Raw genomic sequence first — 7,914 nt, 5'->3', positions numbered from 1 at the left:
GTGAGGGTGAGGGTGAGGGTAAGGGTGAGATTTAGGGTTACGGTGAGATTAAGGGTCAGGTTTAGGATTAGGGTTAGGGTGAGTGTGAGGTTTAGGGTTAGAGTTAGGATTAGGCAGAGGGTTAGGGTAAGGGTTTGGGTTAGGGTTAGTGTTAGGGTTAGGATTAGGATGAGGATTAGGTTGAGGTTTAGGGTTTGGGTTAAGGTTAGTGTAAGGATTAGGGTAAGGGTGAGGGTGAGTGTAATGGTTAGGGTTAGGGTTAGCTTTAGGCTTAGATTTAGGCTGAGGGTGAGTTTGAGTGTGAGGGTTGTGGTTAGGTTGAGGTTAAGGGTTAGGGTTAAGGTGAGGGTCAGGGTTAGGGTTAGGTTGAGATTTACAATTAGGTTTAGGGTTATTTTGAGGGTTAAGGTTAGGGTTAGGGTGAGGGTTAGGATGAGGTTTAGGGTTACAGTTAGGGTTAGGGTGAGGGCTAGGGTGAGGGTGAGGGTTAGTGTTAGGTTTAGGGTGAGGTTTAGGGTTAGAGGTAGGGTTAGGGTGAGGGTTAAGGTTCGAGTTACATTGATGGTGAGGGTTAGGTTTGAGGTGAGGGTTATGTTGATCACTAAATTGAGGGTGAGGGTTAGGGTTAGGGTTAGGGTTAGAGTGAGGGTTAGTTTGAGTTTTAGGTTTAGGGTTAGGGTTAGTGTTAGGATTAGGTTTAGGCTGAGGGTGAGTGTGAGGGTTAGGGTTAGGGTTAAGCTTAGGCTTAGGGTTAGGCTGAGGTTGATGGTGTGGATGAAGATTAGGTTTAGAGTGATGGTTCCGGTTATGGTTAGTTTGAGGGTTAGGATGAGGGTTAGGGTTAGCATAAGGTTAGGGTGAGGGCTAGGTTGAGTGTGAGGTTTAGGGTTAGGTTTAGGCTTAGGTTAGGGTTAGGCTGAGGCTGAAGTTGAGGGTGAGGGTTAGGGTTAGGGTGATATTTAGGGTTATGGTTAGGATGAGGGTTAGGTTTGGGGTGAGGGTTTGGATGAGGGTGACAGTAAGCATAAAGTTGAGGGTTAGGTTGAGGGTGATGGTTATTGTAAGGGTGAGGGTTCAGGTTAGGGTTAGGTTGAGGGTGAGGGTTAGATTGAGGATTAGTGTTAGGGTTAGTGTGAGGTTTAGGGAGAGGATGAGTGTTAGGGTTAGGGTGAGGCTAGTGTGAAGTTGAGGGTTAGGGTTAGGGTTAGGGTGAGGTTAAGGTTTAGGGTGATGGTTAGCGCTAGTGTGAGTGTTAGTGTTAGGGTTAGTGTTAGTGTTAGGGTGAGGGTAAGTGTTAGGGTAAGGTCTAGGTTTAGGGTGAGGTTTAGGATTAGGGTAAGGGTTAGGGTTAGGGTGAGGGTGAAGTTTAGGGTTAGAGTTAGGGTTAGGATTAGGGTGAGGTTTAGTGTGGGTGTGAGGGCTAGTGTTATGGTTAGGAATTTGGTTAGGTTTAAGGTGAGGGTGAGTGTGAGGCTTAGGGTTAGGTTTAGGCATAGGATTTGAGTTAGGGTGAGGGTGAGGGTTTGGGTGACGGTTAGGGTGACTTTTGGGGTTAGGGTTAGAGTGAAGGTTAGGGTGAGGGTTAGGCATAGGCTTAGGGTTTGGGTATTGGCTAGGTTGTTAGGTTTAGTGTTAGGGTTAGGGTTGGGGTTAGGTTTAGGCTTAATGTTAGGCAGAGGATGAGGGTGAGTGTTAGGGTTAGGGTGAGGGTGAGGTTTAGAGTTTGAGTTAGCGTTAGGGTGACGGTTAGTGTGAGGGTTAGGGTTAGGGTTAATGTTAGGGTTAGGGTTAGTTTTACAGTTAGGGTTAGGGTGAGGGTGATTGTGAGGGTCCGGGTTAGTCTTAGGCTGAGGCGGAGGCTTAGGCGGAGCGTGAGGGTGAGGGTGAGGGTTAGGGTTAGGGTTTTTGGGTTAGGGTGAGTGTTAGGATGACGTTTAGGGTTAGCATTAGGGTTAGGTTAAGGGCTAGAGTTAGGGTGAGGGTTAGGGTTAGCGTTAGGTCGAGGTTTAGGGTTAGGGTTAGGGTTAGGGTTACGGTGAGGGTGAGGGTTAGCGTTAGGGTTAGGGTTAGGGTTAGGCTGAGTCTGAGGGGTAGGATTAGGATTAGGGTGAGGGTTTGTGTTAGGGTTAGAGTTACGGTGAGTGTCAGGGTTTGGGTTAGGTTTAGGGTTAGTGTTATAGTTAAGGTTAGGGTTAGAGTTACAGCAAGTTTGAAGGTGAGGGTGAGGGTTTGGATCAGGGTTAGGGTGAGGTTTTGGTTTAGGATTATGGTTAGGGTGAGGGTGAGGTTTAGGGATAGAGTTAGGATTCGGGTGATGGTTGGGGTTGCCGTTAGGGTAAGAGTTAGGATGAGGATTTAGGTTACGGTGAGGGTTAGGGTGAGGGTGACCATAAGGGTAAAGGTGAGGGTTAGGCGGGGAGTGAGGATTACGGTAAGGGTTAGGGTTAGGGTGAGGGTGAGGGTTAGTTACAGGATTAGTGTTAGTGTGAGGTTAAGGGTTAGGATGAGGGTTAGGGTTGGTTGACGGCTAGGTTGAGGGTGAGGGTTAGGGTTAGGGTGAGGTTTAGGGTTAGGATGATGGTTAGGGTTAGTTTGAGGGCTAGTGTTAGGGTTAGGTTTAGTGTTAGGGTGAGGGTTAGTGTTAGGGTGAAGGTTATGGTTAGGATGAGGTTTAGGGTTAGGTTTAGGGTTATTGTTAGGTTAAGGGTTAGGGTTATGTTGAGGGTGAGGGTGAGGGTGAGCGTTAGGGTTAGGATTAGGTTTAGGTTTTGGGTTACGGTTAGAGTTAGGGTTAGGGTGAGGGTGAGGATTAGGTTTAGAGTTAGGTTTAGTGTTAGTGTTAGGGTGAGGGTGAGGGTGAGGGTTAAGGTTAGTCTTAATCTTAGGCTTAGACTTAGGCCGAGCATGAGGGTGAGGTTTAGGGATAGGGTTAGGGTGGGGTTTAGGGTTAGGGTGAGGGTGAGGGTGAAGGTCAGGTCCAGGGTTAAATATAGGCTTAGTGAGTGTTCGGTTAAGGCTTCGGGTTAGTGTTAGGGATAGGGTGAGGGTGAGGGTTCGGTTGAGGTTTAGGTTTAGGGTTTGGGTTAATGTGAAGGTTAGTGTTTGTTTTAGGGTTCGTGTTAGGCTGACGGTAAGTGTTAGGGTGAGGGTTTTGGTTTGGGTGAGGGTTAGGGTTAGGGTTAGGGTGAGGGTTAGGATTAGGGTTGGGGTTAGGGTTATTGGTAGTGTTATGGTTAAGGTTAAGTTTACGGTTAGGGTGAGGCTGAGGGTGAGGTTTACGGTTAGGGTTAGGTTGAGGTTTAGGGTTAGGGTTAGGGTTAGGTTTAGGATTAGGGTTTTGATGAGGGTGAGTGTGAGGGTTAGGGTTAGGTTTAAGTTTTGGCTTAGGGTTAGGCTGATGGTGAGTGTGGGGATGAGGATTAGGTTTAGGTGATGGTTAGTTTTAGGGTTAGTTTTAGGGTTAGAATTAGGGTTAGGTTTAGGATTAGGGTTATGGTGAGGGTTACAGTGAGGGTTAGGGTTAGGTTTAGGGTTAGGTTTAGAGCTAGGGTTAGGGTGAGGTTGAGGTTTATTCTTAGAGTTAGGGTTAGTGTTAGGGTTAGGGTTAGGATTAGGGTTAGGTTGAGGTTGAGGTTTAGGGTTAGGGTTAGGTTTAGAGTGAGGGTTAGGGTGAGGGTTAGGGTGAGTATTAGGGTTAGAATATGTGCTAGGGTGAATGGTAGGGTTAGGGTTAGGTTCAGGGTGAGGGTTAGGGTGAGGGTTAGGGTTAGGGTTAGTGTTAGGGTTAGGGTTGGAGTAAGGGTTAGGATTAAGGTTATGGTTCACTGTGAGTGTGAGGGTTATGGTTAGGGTTAGTTTTAGGGTTAGGTTTGCGGTTAGTGTTAGGATTAGGGTTAAGGTGACTGTGAGTGTGAGGGTTAGGGTTAGTGTTAATGTTAGGCTGAGGCTGAGGGTGAAGGTGAGGGTTTGATTTAGGGTTAGGTTTTGCTTTATGGTTAGAATGAGGGTGAGAGTGAGCGTTAGGGTGAAGATTAGGGTTAGGGTATGTGCTAGGGTGAGGGTTAGGGTTAGGGTTAGGGTTAGTGTGTGGTTTAGTGTTAGGTTTAGTGTAAGAATTAGGGTTAGGGTGAGGGTTTGGGTTATGGTTAGAGTTACAGTGAGGTTGAGGTTTAGGGTTAGGTTTAGTGTTAGGGTTATTCTTAGGGTTAGGGTTAAGGTTAATGTAAGGGTGAGGGTGAGGGTGATGTTGAGGGTTAGGGTTAGGGTTAGGATGAGGTTTAGAGTTAGTGTTAGGGTTAGGGTTCGGTTCAGAGTGAGGTTTAGCGTTAGAGTTAGGGTTAGGTTTAGGGTTAGGGTTAGTATGAGTGTTAGGGTTAGGGAAAGTGTTACATTTAGGGTTATGGTGAGGGCTAGTATGAAGGTGAGGGTTAGGGTTAGGGTTAGGCTTTGGCTTTGGGTTAAGCTGAGGTTGAGTGTGAGGGTGAGGTTTAGGGTGAGGGTGAGGGTGAGATTTAGCGTTAGAGTTAGGGTTAGGGTGAGGGATAGGTTGAGGGTAAGGGTTAGGTTTAGTGTTAGTGTTAGTGTTAGTGTTAGTGTTAGGGTTAGGGTGAGGGTTAGGATGAGGGTGAGCGTTAGGGTTAGGGTTAGAATTAGGATTAGGGTTAGTGTTAGGATGAGTGCTTGGTTTAGGCTTAGGGTTAGGGTTAGGCTTAGCATTAAGCTGAGGGTGACGGTGAGGGTTAGGTTTAGGGTTCCTTTTAGAGTTAGCTTTTGGGTGAGAGTTAGGGTTCGTGTTAACTTTAGGGTTAGGGTGAGGGTTAGGGTTAGGGTTAAGGTGAGGGTGAGAGGAAGGGTTAGGTTGAGGGTTAGGGTTACGATTAGGGTTAGGGTGAGGGTTAGGATTAGGGTTAAGGTGAGAGTTAGGATGAGGATTAGGTTTAGGATTGTGGTTAGGGTGAGGGCTAGGGTGAGAGTGAGGGTTAGGGTTAGTGTTAGGGTGAGGTTTAGGTTAGGGTGAGGGTTAGGTGAGGGTTAGGGTTACGGTGAGGGTTAGGGTTAGGGTTAGAGTGAGGGTTAGTTTTAGGATTAGGGATAGGGTGAGGGTGATTGCTTTGATTAGGGTTAGGGTTAGGATTATTATTAGTGTTTTGGTCATGCTTACATTTGCAGTGAGGGTGAGGCTGAGGGTGAGGCTTAGTGATAGGATTAGGGTTAGGGTGAAGTTTAGGGTTAGGATTAGTGTTATTGTTAGGGTTAGGGTTAGAGTTATGGTGAGGGTGAGGGTGAGGGTAAGGGTGAGTGTTATGTTTAGGTTTAGGTTGAGGTTTAGGGTTAGATTTAGGATTAGGTTTAGGGTGAGTGTGAGGTTTAGGGTTAGAGTTAGGGTTTGGGGGAGTTTTAGGGAGAGTGTTAGGGTTAGGATAAGTGTTAGGATTAGGGTGAGGCTGAGGGTGAGTTTGAGGGTTAGAGTTAGGGTTAGGCTTACGCTTAGGGTTAGTTTTAGGTGGAGGGTGAGGGTTAGAGTTAGGGTGAGGGTGAGGTTTAGGGTTAGAGTTAGCTTTAGGGTGAGGCTTAGTGTGAGGGTTAGAGTTAGGGTTAGTGTTACAGTTAAGGTGAGGGTGAGGGTGAGGGTGAGTGTGAGGGTTAGGGTTAGTCTTACTCTTAGGCTTAGGATTAGGCCGAGAGTAAGTGTGAGGGTGAGGGTTAGGGTTAGGGTGAGGGTTAGGGTGTTAGGATTAAGGTGATGGTTAGGGTGTTAGGATTTGGGTGAGGGTTAGGATGAGGTTTAGGGTTAGGATTAGGGTTAGGGTGAGGGCTAGGCTGAGGGTGAGTGTTAGGGTTAGCATTAGGGTGAGGTTTAGGGTTAGGGTTAGTTTGAGGGTTAGGGTTAGGGTTACATTGAGGGTGAGGTTTAGGGTTTTGGTGAGGGTTAGGTTTAGGGTTAGTGTGACGATGAGGGTTTGATTAGGGTTAGGGTTATTGTTAGTGTTATGGTTATGGTTAAGTTTATGGTGACGGTGAATCTGAGGGTGAGGATTAGGTCAGGTTTAGGGTGAGGTTGAGGGTTAGGGTTAGGCTTAGGTTTAGGGTGAGTGTTTGGGTTAGTTTTAGGCTTACTGTGAAGGTGAGGGTTAGGGATATGGTTAGGGTGAAAGTTATTTTTAGTGTTAGGTTTACAGTTACAGTGAGGGTGAGGGTGAGGGTTAGGGTTAGCGTGAGGTTTAGGGTTAGGGTTAGGGTGAGGGTGAGGGTGAGGGTGAGGTTTAGGTTTAGAGTTAGGGTTAGGCTGAGGGTTAGGGTGAGGGTGAGGTTTAGGTATAGAGTTAGGGTGAGGGTGAGGGTTAGGGTGAGGGTGAGGTTTAGGTATAGAGTTAGGGTGAGGGTGAGGGTTAGGGTGAGGGTTAGGGTTAGTTTTAGTGTTAGGGTTAGGGTGAGTGTTACGATGAGGGTGAGGGTTACAGTTAGGGTTAGGATTAGGATTAGGGTACTGTTAGGGTGAGAGTTTGGGTTAGGCTTAGGGTTAGAGTTAGGCTAAGGGTTAAGCTGAGGGTGAGGGTAAGGTTGAGGATTATGTTTAGGGTTTGGCTTAGGGTTAGCATTAGGGTGAGAGTTGGGGTTCGGGTTGAGTTTAGAGTTTGGGTGAGGTTTATGGTTTGGGTTACAGTGAGGGTTAGGGTTAGGATTAGGTTGAGGGTTAGGTTTAGGATTAGGGTTAGGGTGAATGTTAGGGTTAGGGTTAGTGTGAGTGTTAAGATGAGGATTAGGGTTAGGATTAGGGTTAGGGTGAAAGCTAGGCTGAGTGTGAGGGTTAGGGTTTGTGTTAGGGTGAGGTTTATGGTTAGGGTTAGGGTTATGGTGAGGGTTAGGATGAGGGTTAGGGTTACGGTGAGGGTGAGGGTGAGGGTTAGTGTGAGGGTTAGGGTTAGGATGAGGGTTAGGGTGAGGTTGAGGGTTAGGATTAAATTTAGGGTTCGGATTATAGTTAGTGTTATGTTTCTGGTTACCTTTGTAGTGAGGGTTAGGCTGAGGGTGTGGGTTAGGGATAGGATTAGGGTTATGGTTAGGTTTAGGGTTAGGATTAGTGTTATTGTTAGGGTTATGGTTAGAGCTAGGGTGAGGGTGAGGGTGAGGGTAAGGGTGAAACTTAGGGTGAGGTTTAGGGTGAGGGTTAGGATTAGGATTAGGGTGAAGGCTAGGTGAGGGTGAGGGTTAGGGTTAGTGTTAGGGTGAGGTTTAAGTTTAGGGTTTGGGTGAGATTTAGGTTTCGGGTAACATTGAGGGTGAGGATTAGGTTTATGTTGAGGGTTAGGTTTAGGATTAGGGTTAGGGTGAGGGTTCGGGTTAGGGTTAGGGTGTGTGTTAGGATGAGGATTAGGGTTAGGATTAGGGTTAGGGTGAGGGCTATGGTGAGGGTGAGGGTTAGGGTTAGTGTTAGGGTGAGGTTTAGGTTTAGGGTTTGGGTTAGGGTGAGGGTTAGGATGAGGGTTAAGTTTATGGTGAGGGTGAGGCTTAGGTTTAGGGTGAGGGTTAGGGTTAGGATGAGGGTTAGGGTGAGGGTGAGGGTTAGGATTAGGGTTAGGGTTATGATTATTGTTAGTGTTATGGTTCTGGCTACCTTTGCAGTGAGGGTGAGGCTGAGGGAGGGTTAGGGATCTGATTAGGTTTAGGGTTAGGTTTAGAGTTAGGATTAGTGTTATTGTTAGGGTTAGGGTTAGAGTTACTGTGAGGGTGAGGGTGAGGGTAAGGGTCTTCGTTAGAGTTAGGGTTAGGGTGAGGTTAGGTTCAGTGTTAGCATTAGTGTTAGGGTAAGTGTGAGGCTTAGGCTTAGAGTTAGGTTCAGGGGGAAGGTTAGGTGAGGGTTAGGGTTAGTGTTAGTGTTAGGGTTAAGGTGAGGGTTAGGGTCAATGTGAGTTT

This window comes from Dipodomys merriami, unplaced genomic scaffold (genome assembly GCF_024711535.1).
Source record: "Dipodomys merriami isolate MVZ:Mamm:240054 unplaced genomic scaffold, mDipMer1.0.p SCAF_80, whole genome shotgun sequence".
Lineage (NCBI taxonomy): Eukaryota > Metazoa > Chordata > Mammalia > Rodentia > Heteromyidae > Dipodomys > Dipodomys merriami.
The sequence above is the reverse complement of the archived record's forward strand: the minus strand, read 5'-3'. Positions refer to the sequence as shown.